Below are 18,783 nucleotides of genomic sequence, written 5' to 3' on the forward strand. Positions count from 1 at the left end.
AATCCATCCTTCTTCCCTCTTGTGTTTCCATCAGTTTCTGTCTCACCTCATCACTGCTGAGAATGTTCCCTGAGTGTCAGGACCTGATATTCACCCCAATGCACTAATGACTTAAAAAAACAAAACAAAACAAAAAATCATAAATCCTAGATTTCTTTCTCTCCGTGTCAGCCTCTGTTAATTTCCAGAACGTTCCTTCTGTGACAGCACTTTTCTCCCTCTCATAATGAAGTGAAGTCTGAAAGGATTCCCGAAAGATTTGACTTAGTTAATACCCTAAACTCTTTAAATATACACCAACATAAACAAATGTCTTTTGACTACTGATTACATATAAATATTGTATAAGAAAATATAGAAGACAGACAGAAATAAGACTAAATTGGAACTTCCAAAGATTAGGAACAAAAAAAATAAAAAATATATATATATATAATACATTGTCATCAAACATCTTACACACACACACACACACACACACGTACACACATACACAAACACAAATACACAGCCCTGATCAGGTTATTTCTCTACATTAAAAAATAAATAAATAAATAAATAAATAAATAAGTAAGTAAGTAAACATGGCTCCACATCACATAAAGCATAAAGCCCACAGCACAGACACACTTTTAAATTTCATTTAAGATGCTTTGTCATTTGAGCCTATTCTTCTAGATTTATGTACCAACTACCTTCATATTTGATATAGATGGGATTCTCTAACTCCCCAACTGCTTTAAAACTCACCAAACATGAAACAATGCTACATAACATGCCTTTTATACATCTATGGCCTCTTCTTTTACATGTTTTCATTTCTCTATAAAATTCAGTCTTTTTTCTGTGTTTTCCCCTCCCCTTTCAACCATAACATGACAAAAAAATCCTGTCTCAACTTCTCTGCAACCATAATATCTTTCATATTGGAACAAAAAGTGTCCAAAAATAATGAATGTTTTCTGCCCATATGAAGAAAGAATGATTTCTTTCTTTTTCTTTTTCATTTTTGCATGCTTTATAATAAATTATTCTATTTACTTGCTAGGCAATCATATAAATGATAACTCAGGAGAATAAACAGTAAATTTTGTAAAGCTTTTAAAGAGAAATAGATTGTCCCTACTTAGTTCAAAAAAAAATTATGAATGAAGGTGGTGGGATTATAAACAGACTCTCCAGAGTACTACTCTATTCAAAGTTAAATTAATGAAAGAAATATTTTAATACTAAGTTTGTTTGGCTTGACATCTATATCTTCAGTATTCTTGAACATCATTCGCTATTTTCTTGTATCATTCCACTGAGATTACTTTCAGGTCTATTTTCATTAAACGAAGTTTATGAAAACCCTTACATTAAATGGAAAACAATTTTCTAAAATGCCTTCTGCATTAATTTGAACTCTCTCCTGATTGAAAACAAGCAAACATTCTAATTTGTTTACATTTATCCTTTCTCAAGTTTTTATCTTTAAACTATTCTTATATAAAGTGATTATCAAGCTCATATAGCATCACAGACACTATTTAGGTTGATGGAATCATAGTTTTATAAGAAGGAAAAGTTGCCAGTGTCTGGATTAAATTTAAAGGGCAATTTCTTTTACCCTATCAATTTGAGTATAAAGTCTGGAATTAAACCTCCGCTCCAAAATTATTCAAGATAGAAATTTTAAAACTGAATCAAATTTTCTATAAAAGTGCAAAAAAATCATAAAGTAAAAATAGGATATTTCCATGCGAAAATTCTGAATATTGATGAGAATAAATTGAAGGATAAAACGGATGAATGACAGGGATTAGGAGTCAGTAGTAGTTGAGATATAAAATGGTTAATTTTATCTCAAACATTTAATCATGAAAAATGTATCTAAGATGTGTATAGTTTTTATTCAAATCTAACACTTGAAATTAATTGATAATTTAATCAAACTAGATTAAAGCATACCACTTTTTAATAAATGCATCTCATAAAATACAGTTAAAAACAAAAGGAAAACATTTAATGGTTGAACCTATTAAATTTGAGTATGCAGAGAGAATCTGAACAAATATCACAGCTAGGTCCATAAAGCCACATAAGTGTAATCACGTTTGCCTCATCTCTTTAAACTTTCCTTTCTGAACTATTACGTAAATGGTTAATATTAATTGATAACAAATTGGGAACTAACAATATGAAGCTTGCTTTGATTATAGCCTAAGAATAGATGCTATAATTACCAAGCAGCGAGTGTCAAGACAGTGCTTTAATTATTGTCTCCAGGTTAACTGTAAGTATTTAAATCAAAGGATTTAGATTCCTGCCAGCAACAAAGGAAAAGCAGCCTACAATTGCCTGCCCAAGAAACAACTGACCTAGACTCCACCATATTATTATTAATAAAGACGAGAATATGCGTGACACCATCTCTGTTTCCTGGGTCAGAGCTTCATCTGATGTTCACCTTTGAAATAAGACACATGCAACCAATTTAACAAAAATAATACCCAGTAATTATTTATGAGGAAGTAGACAAAGTATCATAAAGTATAATATAAAAGGAGAAAATCAATTTCTGTCTTTAGAAGGCACATACCCACTAGGTTTTCTCAAGGAAACAGGAAAATAAATGGGGAAGTGTAAAAGGAAACAGGAAAATAAATGGAGACACTTAAAAATATAGAATTCTTGCTAAAGAAATGGTTACTTAAGTTTCGTGGTTTGCCGTGTTGTTGTGAACTACTTACCTGTAAGCATATAAATATGTGAATATTCTGATTTCTAATGAAAATTTATATTTTAAAATGTAACAGAGTTTTAAAAAGAATTTGAATTTTGAAGTATTTATAAAAGGTTAAGAGCGTATGTCTTGATGATATTTAAATGTCACCTACCTTTAAGAAGGCTGGCATTCTTTAAAACTCCAAGGTGTTATTGAATTCCAAATGGAATATATTCCAAAACAGAGCCAAACAGAGCTGGAAAGATAAACATACACAAAGATGTAATGTCAATTATTCTCCAATATACATTGATTTTAGAATATTTTCCATTTATTTAAAAGCTGCAAAGAGAGTTCAGCATTCTTATATACCACATATCCAATTTATCCTTCTGTGAGCATTTTATATTTCAATGGTTCATTGTTAACAATTTCTAATACTTGTGATGCATGAACTCAAATGAACCAATATTGATGCATTCTGATTTCTGATCAGAATACTTCTGATTTCATTAGTTTCTCTCCTAATATACGTTTTTCTGTTCTGAATATCACATTGAATTTAGTTTTGCTACCTTCTCAGCCACCTTTAAACAGTGATAATTTCTCAGATTTTCTGTTTTTGATGACCTTGAGAGTTTTGAAGGGTAATGATCAGAATGTCCCTCAAGTGGAACTTGCCTCATTTTATTTTATTTTTCCATGACTGTACCAGGTGGTGGGGGCAGTGGAGATGGGAGAGCTAATATATTTTTTGTTTGTTTGTTTTATTCAACTGATTTCTGAAGGAAGACCACAAAGATAGTGTCATTCTCATCATTTTGTATTAAGGGTGCATGTCCCCACCGTGACTTTTGGTCTTCCTTTCCATATTTTGCTTTTGGAAGAAGGCACTGAATACAGCCTACTCAGGGGTTGGAAGTTAAACTCTACCTACTGAGAAAAAACTATATATATCTACAAAATGTATTTGAAATTCTTCTGCAAGAAAGACTTGTCTATGTTCCCATCTGTTTGCTTGTTTCTGTATTCATTCACTCATTGACTTCATTCAGTAATTTATATACCTATACATCTCAATGTGAATTCATGGATATTTGTTTTGCATTTTGTGTTATAATCCAATACTACACTGTTTATTGTGTTGTTCAAATTGCTCCAGTTTGGGCCTCTGTGAGCTCCTTCTCTTGGCTTTGTGACCTTATGACATGCCACAATAGTTTGTTTTATTGAACAGGCCCTCACATTCTGCTGCTATTAGATAATTCATGCTAAACTTATATAATCTCTGTCTCAGCATCTTGACTCAGCAATATGTTCAGGGGCCCTAGTTCCTTTTATTGATGAATGGTATTAAAAAACAATAGGGGGACACTAGGGGTACTCCTTGTTACCGGGGTGCTTTTGATTCTAAGCCTGTCAGTGGATTGACCTAGGACATATATGTAATTATACTAATGTATATAAGACACATATCCATAATTCTTTCTATTAAGCTAAATGTCATTTCCTACTGATATATTACACTCTAACTCTATAACACATTTTAAATAAATAGCATCCTGGGTTTAATATAGTATATTATTGAAAACACATCTTACATTTCTGTTTGAAATGTCCCTATGTGAGTAACATATCAGGATTCATCACTAAAAAGATACCCACACAAATGAGAAAATATGTGCCTTGAGTCTGATTTGAAGGAATCTTCATGAAGTCCTTGGAAATGTTTGTCCTTAATTCCTACTCAAGTTCATTGTGCTTAAAAAAACACACAAAATAGCCTTTAATAATATGTGTACATAACCACAGTTGTCTGGTCATTTTTCTGTCAAGTGCCATACATTGAAACAATAAAGAGTATGAGGAAATACATGTTACTTAATAACAACCAATACAATTTCTTCTGTTGATGTACCCTAATACTATGTCTGTGTTTTCACATGGTTAGGTTTGTTTCCAAGATAGAATGTCTGCGTTATATCAATTTTATCTATGTTAGAAGTTCCATTTTTAATGAATTATAACATTATTCAAATTAATGTCTATATATTAGCCATTATAACGAAATGGGAAACAGAATAGGTAGAAGTACTTATCATCATTTTTATCATAAAAAAATGAGTGGAAAATATAGATAATAATAGGCTAGTCTGATAATCCCTATGAGATACATTATTTTCTGGAAGTAAAATCATCAACTCATTTTATCATTCTGTTATTCTGGTGCTATGGACTGTCTGTTTGTGTGCCCCCAAATTTTCAGATGTTAAAATCTTAATCTCCAGTTTGATACTGGGAGGTGAGTCCTTTCGAAGGGGATTAGATTATGAGGGTGGAACTCTCCTGATGGGATCAGCATTATTATAAGAAGAGATGTGAGAGAGCTTGCTTCTCGCTGCTCTCTGCCATTTAAGGATCTAAGGAAAAACTATCTGCAAACCAGGGAGGAGCTCTCCCCAGGATCTGAATCTGCTGGCACCTAGGTCTTGGACTTCCGGGCCCCTAAAACTTTAAGAAATAAAGGTTTCCTATTTATACTGCTCAGTCTGTGGTAATTTGTTATCGCAGTCCAAACAAATTAAGACATCTGGTAACTAATAAAAGCTTATGTGTCAAAAAATATTTAAGATTAAAAAACATTAAAAAAAAAAAAAATCAAAATAAATTCTAAGCCAGTATATACTTTGAACTATATTAGAAATGTTGGGTAAAATGTACCAAAATCTACATCAGTTTCCTTCGACTGTGGTATGAAATTATCACAAATGCAGTGGCTTAAGGCCACTCATTCTTTCACCACTATGGTGTTCAGAAGTCTGAAATCCCTATGACTGGGCTAAAATCAAGGTGGCAGCAGGCTGTCCTCCGGTCAGAGGGTCTCAGGAAGAATCCTTCCCTTGCTTCTTTTAACTTCTAGTAACTGCCAGCAAACATGGTCTTGTCCCCACATCATTCCAATTCTCAAGACTTACATTAAAAAACCTCTGGTTCTTCCTTTATATTGCTTCCTCCTCCGTGTGTGTGTGTGTGTGTGTGTGTGTGTGTGTGTGTGTGAAATCTCCCTATACTTCTCACTTATAAGTCTGGGATTACAATTTGGGCTGGCACAGACAATACAGGATAATCTCCCCATTTAAACATCCTTAATTTAATCATGTCTCCAAAGCCCCTTTCTTGCCATACAAGGTAACATTCAAAAGTTTCATGAATTAGGACATTGCTATATTTTGTGAGGCTATTTTTCAGCCTAGAGATTTTGTTCCTATCCGCTTTCATGGAAGAGAAAAATTACCAGAATAAAAGAATTTCCTAACGACTCTATTTCACATAAAACAATGAGTATATCCCTGGTATCATTAGAAATATAATCAAGCACAATGAACGAGTGTTTTAAAATACTGTTTAAGACAATATAGTACATGAATAATTTTAACTTGCTTAGATAAATGGATATTACTTAACAATGTAACTTACATAATTGATTATTTTTTTACTAGGAGCACTGATAACCTATAGTTATGTTGTGAAAGCTGAGTAAAACCACAGAATTGAAGTTTCAGAATTATGGCTTCATATTCTTTAGGAAAATCTTGTTTAAGAAAATCTTTAGAAGACTGTAAAGGAAACACCTTATCAATTCCAAAGCACTATTTATTGAAGCACTATTATTACTGATACAATATATCTCCTCTGTCTGATCAGTTGTCAATGGAACTTGACACTAAAAAAGGCACCAGCCATAAAATAAGAGAAGGATGAGCTAATAAATTAGGATGTTATCAGAAGCAGATAAAGGCATGAATGGCTTAGTCGGGTTTAAATTCCCAGCATTATTAAGGGAATGCAGACCTCAGCCTACATGAAGTAAAGGAACTAGGAATGACATATTTGTGTGCAACAGGTATGTAGAAAGGGCTGTCTCATCTATGGAATGGTAATTAGAACAAGCTTCTGCCTACCATCTCGGAGAAGCTACAAGAATGCCAGGTGCTCACCAGAGGCCATAGATATAGAAGATGTCACCCTTGAGAAAGCAGATGGCAAATGTGGACCTCATATGTGTATGAGGTTTAGATTCATGCACATATATAGCATGTGCACTCCATTACAAGATATCAGCATAAAACTTGGTATGGTCCTGGTGAAACCAGTAGAGTCTCAGCTAAGGAAATACAAAAATGTCTTGAAGAGATTCTTTCACAACCTGAGACAATAGACTCCCATAGTAGGGGAAGAAACATAAGATGAAGCAAAATATCATAATACAAGTCAGCAATAAAAAGAAAAATTTATTTCTGAAGAACTAGAAATAATATAATAATCTGTAAAACACATATAATAAATATATTTAAAGTCTTCAAAGTTAAAGTGAAGCAGAACAATTATAAGGTAAGACCATGTCAGAAATATAACAAATTAGACCAAAAAACTATATATATATATATATATATATATATATATATATATATATATACACACACACACACATATATTTCAAGAAGGAGTTTTATGGTCCATGCCTTGTTAAACCTAATACTCATTTGTAAGAGCAAAATCCAAGAAGTTCATAGACCATGTTGCAAAGATAAAATGAAAAAAATTACCCCTATCAGATATCAACAATTACTGTAAAATTACGGAAGAGAAGATTGTATTGCTACTAGTACAGATTAAGCCCAAATGATCTACAAAGTGTAAGAAAAAACTGAGACATAAACCCACACCTGTAAGAAAATTTGATATAGGGAAGAGATGCCATTACAAGTGATGCTGGAATAATTTGCTACGCAGATGCACAAATTAAAGTTGATTTTCTAAATCACATCAGGCACAAAAACAACTTTCTGATGTGTAGAGAAACAAGTGCTTAAAAATGTTAAAATATAGAACATTTCTATAAAACAAGAATAAAAAATCTTTCTTTAAATGAAATATTAAAAACACAAACCAAAATAATGCCAAATTTGAATTAAAATTGAAATCATGTACTTAAAATTAAACTTCACAAACTAAAGGAAAAGGTCAATAATTGTGATAAGATATTTGCAATACATGGAACAAAGTTAAGAGTGTAGATTATATTAAGAACTTCAATAAGCAATAAAATATGTTGAATTTACAGTGTTATAAGCTGAATCTTTACAGAAGAGAAAATCAAGATTTCCAATAAGCATATAAAAAGGGACTTCACATCAGCAATCATCAGAGAAATACAAAGAAAAACAGCAATGACATATCATTTCACACTCTTACATTAACTTTTTTTTATTAGAATGTCTGAAATTACCAATGATTAGCAAGGACGTGGAGTAAAGTAAACTTTCACATAATGTTGGAAGTGAACACTGATACAATTGTTTTGAAAAACCATTTGGCAATATCTAGTAAAAGTGAAAATGCAGGTAATCTCTGTCCCATCAATCCCACACCTTTATGTACATAAGACAAATTTTTGTACACCTGCACAAAGGTATGCGCAAGAATGTTTACTGCTGCTTTGTTCAAATTCCTAAGGCAACTGGCATTTTGTAAAAGCATTTGGCTTAGAACAAATGCAAATACAACTAACTGTTTTACATAACTATTTCAACTATTAAATTCATGAAACTGATTTTACCGTTAATTTATTGGGAAATGTTTTAATTACTTCTGATATGTGCCTGTTAATGTGTGTTTACAATCGTACGTGTAGGAGTTCGTGTGCCTGTGCTGAGTATGTGTGATGTCAGGTAATGAAGGTAAAGTTCTGCTTTTTTATAATCAAAATTGACTACCATACCTAACTTTGTCAAGAGGAACAATCACAAAAACAAATCAGTAGTACTAATATTAGTTAGGAATACATAAATATTTAAAAACATAGTGGACCAGCACCATGAACTTGAATAAAAGAGGATCCCACTAGAATCAGGAGAAATGCCATACTTAGTTAAGGCTCTTAGGTGAAAAAAACGGTAAGACCAGACATCCATCTTATCAGTAAAAAGGGTATATCAAAAGATTAGATACACTTTTTTCGTGTTCTTCTACCTGCTTCTGGCATAAAGATAAATCCCTTTATAATTAGCCTACCTACTTCACTGTGGGGTAGTAATAAAGATGTACAGCAATGAAAACAAATGGCATGAAATAAAATGAAAGCTGAAGAAAATGTCAAAAAAACAGGTAGCAGTTATGCTTCAACAAGATCCTGGGCACTATTTAGAGTAAGCACCGTCTGCAAGAGCACAATTCATGAGGCCATTTCAGCTAAAGTAAGAAAGCCCAAGACTAATATCAGGAGTCATCAAAAGTTGGATAAAAGGACTCACTGCAAAAATTGCAACTAGGGCACAGACATAGATCTTGTTTCCAATGTCCCCGCAATAATGAAAAAGGATTTGAAAAAGAGGTAAAATCTATATTAATGCTGGACAGTAAGAAAAGGGATCAAAGAGAAATCGGCCAAAATTTTGGCATGTGCCTATTTTCAGAATAATACCAAGATACTTGTAATAATTTCCTCCCCCCAAAAAATATTATGAAAGAATACAGGTAAAATACTCTGATAAAAATCCCACAGTCTTGAATTAAAAGATTGATGAAATAAGGTACATCTCTTGAGCACCGACGGCACTTAGAATTCCTTTAAAGGCTCCGTTTCCACAACTTGCAAAAGTAGTCACATTGTGAGATCCAATGGGACATCTGCAAGCAGCCAAGTTCTCTCCTGATGCAGCTGAATATTATGGGGGAAGGAAGTTCAATTAAAAAGCCAGATGTGGAAAGTTGGTTATTGATGGAGAAAAAAAAAAAAAAAAATGTACTGACAGGTTTTCCCCTACAAGCATTGTCCAGGGCTTTGAAATCTGTCTGCATCCATTGACTAATGGACACACTGATGGACATAATTGTCACCAGATCTCTAACTTCTGATCCTAGTGCATTTAACTGTCGCCCATGTATCAAAGAGGAATATATGTCTTTTGCAATGTATATTTGTCCTGATTTGACATCTCTGTATTTAAAATACAGTGGGAGTCCTGGGAAAGAGTCTATAATATATAAGAATGGAGTACTTTGAACACAAAGCATATTAAGAAAAACAACATGTTAGAAAAAGAAATGGATGAAGTAAAACAAAATATGAGATAAGTCGTTGCTACAACAGAATAAGATAAAAAAGATGTCTGTCTGAATGAAGATAACAGTATCATAACTATCATAAGTATCATTTAAAAAAAATAAGAATTTCCCCTAAAATGGAGCAGTACAAATTTTACTACAGTATGTGAACATGTTAGTTAAAAAAATGTAACAGACACACAGATAAAACATGCAAATGCATTCTTGAATTAATGAATGTACCTGAAATAAAGTAAAAGATGTTGTAAAGCGCAGAACAAAGCTGGAGGACAAGTACAGGGAAGTGAGTATTGCAGACAAGTGATTGGTTAAGTATCTAAGAAGCTTGCAGCCTAAGTCTTCTGTGGGTGAAAGCTTTGAATTGGCACAGTGTTGGAGGTGAATTGGAGAACGCTGCATAAATAATTGGACACCGAGCAGTTTATACATACAGAAAAAAAAAATTGCCAGTTTTTTGCTAAACTAGAAAACAAGGCCACTTTACTGTTCTTTCTAGAGATTCTGACTAAAACAAAAAGTCTCCTTTGTGGATGTGTGCTCAGTGACAGGCTGTCATTTGAGTTTGGGCAATTAATTTACATTATTTTTACATTATTTGTTTGGATCATAATCAATCCTTAAATACAAATTTGAATTTCAAATGGATTTCGGTATGTAATGCCTTCCAGACGACAATAACCACCACTGTAGAAAAGAATTCATAACCTATACTGCAAAGAAATTTTGAAGGTTGGATTCTAACAAATGTAATGGGCTCTAGTTTAATATAATGACATAATGGACATCCTGTATAGTTCAATAAGGTAAGAAGATAAGAACAAGAAACAACAGACATAGGATTTTAGCAAGGTTTCTAAACAATGTTTAGATAAATGCATCCCAAAAGATTTGCAAGAGTTGAAAAGTGCAATTTTAAAATAATTAACCTTATAGTATTTATTACATATATCTAAAAATAAATTTAACAAGGAAGGTGTAATACCTTTAATAATGAAATTGTAAAACTTATTTAATAATGATTAAATAAGAATTAAATAAGTTTCTCTACTTTTTCTTTTTTCTTTTTAAATTAAAGTTTATTGGGGTGACAATTGTTAGTAAAATTACATAGATTTCAGGTGTACAATTCTGTAATGCATCATCTATCTATCGCATTGTGTGTTCACCATCCAGTCAATTCTCTTTCCATCACCATATATTTGATCCCCTTTACCCTCATCTACCACTCCCCTCCCCCTTTACCCTCTGGTAACCACTAAATTATTGTCTGTGTCTATGAATTTTTGTTTCATTTGTTTGTCATTCTTTTGTTGTTTTCAGGTTTATATACCACATATCAGTGAAATCATATGGTTCTCTACTTTTTCTGTCTGACTTATTTCACTTAGCATTATAATCTCAATGTTGTCACAATGGCACTCTTTTATCTTTTCATATGGCAGAATAGTATTCCATTGTGTATATATACCACAACTTCTTTATCCAATCATCTATTGAAGGACACTCCGGTTCTTTCCATGTCTTGGCCACCATAAATAAAGGTGCGGTGAACATAGGAGCACATTTGTCTTTATGGATAAATATTTTCAGATTTTTTGGGGTAGATACCCAGGAGAGGGATTGCTAGGTCTTATGGTAATTATATTCTTATTTTTTTGAGGAACCTCCACACTGCCATATGGTGTCACTGATATGCGGTATATAAAACTGCAAACAACAAGGAACAAGGAAAAGAACAAGACAAACAAATGAAGAAACAAAAACTCATAGACACAAACAATAGTTCAGTGGTTACTAGAGGGTAACGGAGCAGGGAGGGGAGTGGTAGATGAGGGTAAAAGGCATCAAATATATGGTGATGGAAAGAGAACTGACCCTGGGTGTTGAACACACAATGTTATATATAAATGATGTAATACAGAATTGTACCCCTGAAACATTAACTTTACTAACAATTGCTACCCCTATTAACTTTAATAAATAAAAAAAAGAACTAAATAAGTGGGGAGTTATCTTGTTTACTGAATCAGTTTTAAGAATTTATCAATAGAAATAACTCCAGGCAAAATAATATTTTTTTCTTTTATTCTTTTAATGGAAGTTGTAAATCGAATACTGAATGATGTGGAAGAATAAAGGGTTAGATAGTTAAAACAAGTAAACAGGAGACAGTTTTATCCTACTGAATAGTAAAAGACAGAATATAGTATTACTTAAAACAGTAAGACATGGGCTTTGGGAAAGAAAGATTGATAAATAAAATAGAAGAGCTTTGAAACACACAAATATGTACCCTTACACGTATGCAAACCTGATATACAAAAGAGCAAATGTGAACAACTATTAGGAAACCACAGACTATTTAATAAGCTGTACTGAGAAACCTGATGATCTCAAATTAAAAAAAAAAAAAAAAACTATATCCTTAACTCACTCTATATGTGAAAATCAATCTTAGATACATTAAGCACATGAACGAGAAAGATCAAAGTATACATTTTTGACAAAATCTATAAAAAAAACTATTAACTTGGAATAGGAACTTATTAAAGAAGAATTAAGGTATACTACCCATACAAAGATCAATTTCTAAAACACGGTTAAAAACTTTCGTTTATCAAGAGACATAATAAAATTAAAAGACAAGGCACTGATTGGGGAGCAGTATCTGTCATAGATATGATGAATATAATTATCCAGACTACATAAAACAACTCCAAAATACAATTAGAAACAGAAAAGATATTATAAAAATACTTGAAACTCAAAAACTGTTAAGAAAAAGGAAACTCTTTTAAAATCTATTTAATAATTCCCAAACTTACTAGTAAAGAGATTAAAGCACATTAAGGCTAAAGTGAGATATAATTTACAACTAATCAAAAGAAGTACAAAGATTGCCAATGTTGAGAAGTTGGGCAAGAATCTGAATATTTATACAGTACTATCAAAAAGTATAAACTGGTACAGGCTCCTTGCAAATAATGTGTCACTATCCTGAAATTGTGACTATCACTCAACCCAAAACTTTTACTATTAGGCATAAATATTGGACACAAAAAATAAAAATCAAACAGATACGTAAGAAAATAATTAAGCATAAATTATTCTAAATACAGATACAAAACAGAATATAAATATCATTTCCTTTTTCCTGAAACAGAAGAGACATAATAGCTCTATTATATCAAGAAAACTCTAGAAGGTAGTAAAATACACATATGAAGAATTAAGTGTTTGATTGTTCATTTTTAATAAGTTAATTGCTATATTATAATTACCAGTAGTCATAATTAGAAAACTTTACATTTATAATTCCAATCATATAAGTTATATTAATAAAATTGAGATGTGGTATATTCATTACATTAATTAGAAAAAAGTGAAAAGGAAAACAAGATATACAGAAATGCAAAGAAATATCAAAGAGGTGTTACAAAAATAAATGGACAAACAATAAATGGACTGGATAAAACAAATTAAGATGAGAGGAACAATTCCATACATACAATTATTCATTGTTTCCATCTTTGATACTTGAGTATCTTCTTTATTTTTTTTAAATGCATAGTGAGGTTGAATATCAATAGAAGAAAACAACATGCATGGTGAAACAAATCTTTGGTTCTAGACCAATGGATGAAAGATAAGCCCACTAAATATAAAACCATTTTTAAATATTTTACATTTTCAAAATAATATGCATATCATTGCTTAGAAATATTTATTTTTATTAAATTTATTAGGGATACATTGGTTAATAAAATTATAGGAGTTTCAAGTGTACAATTCTGTAATACATAATCTACATACTGAATTTTGTGTTCACCACCCAAAGTCAAAAATCTCCTTCTGTCACCATATTTTTCACCCCCTTTACCCTCTGATAACTACTAAACTGTTGTCTGTGTCTGAGTTCTTGTTTGTTTGTTTGCCTTATTCATTTGTTGCTTTCAGTTTTATATCCCACATATGAGTGAAGTCATATCTTGACATTTTCTGTCTTGCTTATTTTGCTTAGCATGATAATCTTAAGATCCATCCATGTTGTTGCAAATGGCAGTATTTCATTTTTCTTATAGCTGAGTAACATTCCATTGTGTATATGTATCACAATGAGATATCACCTCATATCTGTTAGAATGGCTATTATCAACAATACATGTAATAACAAGTGTTGGAGAGGCCGTGAATAAAAAGGAACCCTCAGCATTACACTCTCAAGATCCATCCATGTTGTCACAAATGTTCCTATATAATCTTTTCTTACTGCCGAATAGTATTCCATTTTGTATATATACCAAAACTTCTTTATCCATTCATCTATCGAAGGACGTTTTGGTTGTTTCCATGTCTTGGCCACCGTAAACAAAGCTGCAGTGAACATTGGAGCGCACGTGTCTTTATGTATAAATGTTTTCAGATTTTTTGGGTAGATACTCAGGAGAGGGTACTGCTGAGCGAAATAAGTCTGACAGAAAAAGCAGAGAACCAAGTGATTTCACTGATATGTGGTATATAAACCAAAAACAACAAAAGAGCAAAACAAACAAATGAGAAACAGAAACTCATAGACACAGACAATAGTTTAGTGGTTACCAGAGGGTAAGGGGGGTGGGGACTGGGAGATGAGGGTAAGGGGGATCAAATATATGGTGATGGAAGGAGAACTGACTCTGGGTGGTGAACACACAATGGGATTTATAGATGATGTAATACAGAATTGTACACCTGAAATCTATGTAATTTTACTAACAATTGTCACCCCAATAAATTAAAAAAAAAAAAAAAAAAGGAAAAGAAAGAAAGAAACCCTCACATACTGCTGGTGGGAATGTAAATTGGTACTGCCACAATGGAAAACAGTATGGAGGTTTCTCAAAAAATTAAGACTAGAATTACCATATTACCAAGCAATCCCTCTTCTGGTATCTACCCGAAAAATCTGAAAATATTTATACGTAAAGACAAGTGTGCTCCAATGTTCATTGCAGCTTTATTTATGGTGGCCAAAACATGGGAACAACCAGAGTGTCCTTCAATAGATGATTGGATAAAGAAGTTGTTATATACACAATGGAATACTATTCGGTGGTAAGAAAAGATGAAATAGGACCATTTGTGACAACATGGATGGATCTTGAGATTATAATACTAAGCAAAAGAACTCAGACTGGAAAAGCAGAGAACCATACGATTTCACTGATATGTGGCATATAAACCAAAAACAACAAAAGAACAAGACAAACAAATGAGAAACAAAAACTCATAGACACAGACAATAGTTTAGCAGTTATTAGAGGGTAAGCGGGGAGAGAACTGGTAGATGAGGGTAAAGGGGATCAAATATATGGTGATGGAAGCAGAACTGACTCTGGGTGGTGAACACACAATGGGATTTATAGATGATGTAATACAGAATTGTACACCTGAAATTTATGTAACTTTACTAACAATTGTCATGCCAATAAACATTAATTTAAAAAAATTACTTGAAAACTATAGTTAACATTTATAATTGTAATTATTGCTTAAACATTATTTTAATCCTAACTTATATAATATTATATTAATAGATCGCTTTCTGATACTCCAAAATATAATTGTCTTGATTATCTATAGAATGTAAATTCTATAATTTTAGAGTTATCATTTGAAAAATAAAGTCACATTTTATTAACTTGAAAATGTTTATGCTCATAGAAAATTTAAAATTTTGTTTCAAAAAGAAAGTTAATTTTATCAACCAGAGAAAAACTTTGTCAAAGAAAATGAGTCACAGCCTCCATATGTGGAAGGAAATCACACTACTAAAATGAAATCCCCTATTTAAAACTAGAAAATTAACCCCTGGACTAACAAGCTTGAACTCTGTAAAGTTACCGATACCTGATTAATATTTTAAGGCTAATATGTCAGTGATTGTTAAAACTATAGTTTTTGTAATTTTTTTCTAACAACAAATCAGTTACAAAACACAGGTATTCTCATATTTCATGTAAAGAACAAAAAGATCTATAGCTTCGGTTCTGATTACTTTTGCCTCTCAAAATCTTAAGCTTCCTAATATCAATATAAATGTATTTATTCAAATTTGTCCTTTGAGTTTCCATCTCAAGTTAATATATTCCTTGCATTCGTACACATGTGTTTGTGGAAGTTACCTTGACATTAAAAAAACATGTATTTAAAATCAAATATGAATAGTTATTGAACTGTAAGGCAAGTATCCCTCTAGTTCTACTCTGTCTTTTAAGAAAAAAAGACTGGAGAAAGAAAGAGAGAGAGACTAAGTTCTTTTATTTTTTGTTCCCCATACTCTCTTTCTTTATGATTCACTGAGCAAACTATTCAATACAAAGTAGATACCTTAGGGAAATTAATTAGATATAATTATTGTCCGAAGGAAATGTACAAAATCAAGATAAAATCGATAAATAAGCAAATGTTTGAAATATAATATTGCAAGTCATACAATTGAGGTTCTATAGAGGCACAAAGATGAAAAATTAACTGGTACAGCAAAGGGAATTATGTTTTCACAAATGTTTAAACATTTGAAGTAGACCTTGGAGGATAAACAGGAATTTTCCAAGGAAAGAAAAAATGAGAGTGGGTTTTAGAAGGAAGGAATGATGTTAAACGTGTACAGGTCACTGAGATCTGAGGATCAGAGCACCTTAGGGGATGCCTTCAAAATAAAGTAACTGCTGACACGTTACAAAAAGCTGAAAATGAGGTGCCCATATCTGCTGCCATAATTTGCAAAGGACACCAGACCATTGAATTTTCTTAAATTGTCTCGCCCTCACCCCCAATCCAGCCGTGGTGCCACAGTATAGTAGTTATCTCTTCCCTCGCCTTTATCCTCTTCTTCCTTGTCTTTCATTTCTTGATTTCTGTTTTACCAGAATCTAAGCAATGATGATTCTTTCCTGTTCCAGCAACCAAGCATATGGGTACCGGGGAAGAAAACAGCTCACAATTTTATAGGTTAACAACATTAAAAATGTCTGGCCTCCGACCTCAACTGGGGCCTCCATGTTCCTAGTACCTTTTTAATAATATTTTTATTGGCGTTCATGATCATTCTCTATGGCAACTTGTTAGAGAACTATCCACTGAGTATACAGATTACAGGCAGGTATTTTTGTGGGCCCCTGTCTATATAAACAATTTGATTAAAATCTGTACTACAAAAGCCGTGGACTCATCTGAAGTGCAGTGAAATGGTTGATAAAGACAAGATAGAGAATACCGGTAGTAAAAAATTATTAATGTGCTTGCTTACTGCCCAAACAGTGCATATACAGTCATTGAAAATGTTTATGCTCATAGAAAATTTAAAATTTTGTTTAAAAAAAAAGTTAATTTAATCAACCGGAGAACATAGAAAGGTTTTGTTAAAGAAAATAAGTCACAGCCTCCATATGTGGAAGGAAATCACACTACTAAAATGAAATCCCCTATTTAAAACTAGAAAATTAACCACCGGACTAACAAGTTTGAACTCTGTAAAGTTATGCCCAGCATAAGGACCTTTTCAAGTCCAGGAACCACTTCTGTGTTCTTCAATGTCAAATGTACCATTACTGGCTAATTTTACATGTTCTGTCACAAGAAAAAAGTAGCACTGATATTATTATTCACAATAGCTCTTTAAAGCTCTATAGAAATATACAGTTGAGCCTTCTACAACATGGGGTGTTAGGGTCTCTGGTCTTTCCTGCAGTCCAAAGATCCTAAAGTAACTTTTCACTCTGCAGTAGTCGGCACTTCAAATCCATAGATTCAACCAACCCAGATCCAAAACAATATTTTTGCGTTCCCAACTGTGGATTCCCCACCGTGGATGGAACATACTGTTTTCAAACTGAGCTTGATCGAATCCATGGGATGTGAAATCCAGAGATAAGAAAGTTCAGGTCGAGTATTTTTATTTTGAAAAAATCCACAGCACAGTCCAAATCCATGTTTTTATTTAAAAAAAATGGACCAGCACAGTCCAAATTCATGTTGTTCTGGGGCCAACTGTAGACCTTTTGGTCTCCGAAGTCCCCTCATGCCACTTATTTAATGAAGTTTATATCATTACTCATCCATTGTCCAGGAATAGTGGCTTCCAATGAATCTCTCAAAGCTTGTGTCTGTGATTTGATAATGATAACAGTGAATGCATTTTTTCTTAGATTAGGTAGAAAACAGGAAATATCTTTATTTTATTTTATTTTTCCTGGACATGTTAAATTTGCTGTTTGGAATTTCAGGGAATACATATAAAACAGTGTATCTTCCACCCATGACTTTTTCTGGACTCGTTATAACATAATCCTTGAATTCCTAGACTGTAATCGTTTCCTGTGTTGGCTTCACCTTTGACTTTCCACCTTACTATCAGTTAAGAGGATGGGTTAGGACCATGGCAGAGTAAGAAAAGCAGTCTCAATGGCACAAGGAATACCTGCCTCTTGTTCAACATAGCGTAAAACTAGCCCAGGGTGGCATATGTCATCACACTGATTGGAAGTAAAAGAGAAAGAAAGCATAGTAATTGGGGGGGTCCGTTGTCATTACTGAGCAACAATCTTTAGAAGCCCTTGGAGAGACCATCTCAGTCCTGCAGAACTGCCTGACATGAGCCAGCCTGGCATGAGGTGAGCTTCTGGGGTGCCAGTGTCCCAGGGAACACTACACTGATAGCTTTGCTAGTGCCAGCTATTCCACACCACCAGAGGGAAACAGAAGATTTATCAGGTAGACACTTATTGCAAGTAGGTCACATGGGGAACAAGATCCGGTTTGGACAGACCTGACTTAGACTATCAGCCTTGGCTGGTCCCAGGCACTGAGGGGAGCTAGTGAAGCATAGGGCTAAGAGCAGGCCGCCCTCTTCCCAAGGTGCAATTATACCTGTTTGTATTTCCTTTTAAGTATCTATATCTTTATCA

At 33.0% G+C, this 18,783-nt stretch overlaps 1 protein-coding gene across 5 annotated transcripts in view; it reads right to left on the reverse strand.

Moving 5' to 3' along the window:
* CDH12 (cadherin 12) overlaps positions 1-18,783 on the reverse strand; it is an 887,545-nt gene that overhangs the window by 581,334 nt on the left and 287,428 nt on the right. For 4 of the 5 annotated variants that reach the window (XM_074329053.2, XM_088796454.1, XM_074329054.2 and 1 more), the window contains exon 2: positions 2,880-2,963. The gene's annotated coding sequence lies outside the window, so the exon portion shown is untranslated. Of the gene's footprint in view, positions 1-2,875; positions 2,964-18,783 lie in introns of all 5 variants that reach the window. The other variant, XM_088796453.1, reaches the window with a different exon arrangement.

The sequence above is a fragment of the Rhinolophus sinicus genome, chromosome 3 (genome assembly GCF_057876585.1).
Source record: "Rhinolophus sinicus isolate RSI-liver-muscle chromosome 3, RSI-T2T, whole genome shotgun sequence".
Classification (NCBI taxonomy): Eukaryota; Metazoa; Chordata; class Mammalia; order Chiroptera; family Rhinolophidae; genus Rhinolophus; species Rhinolophus sinicus.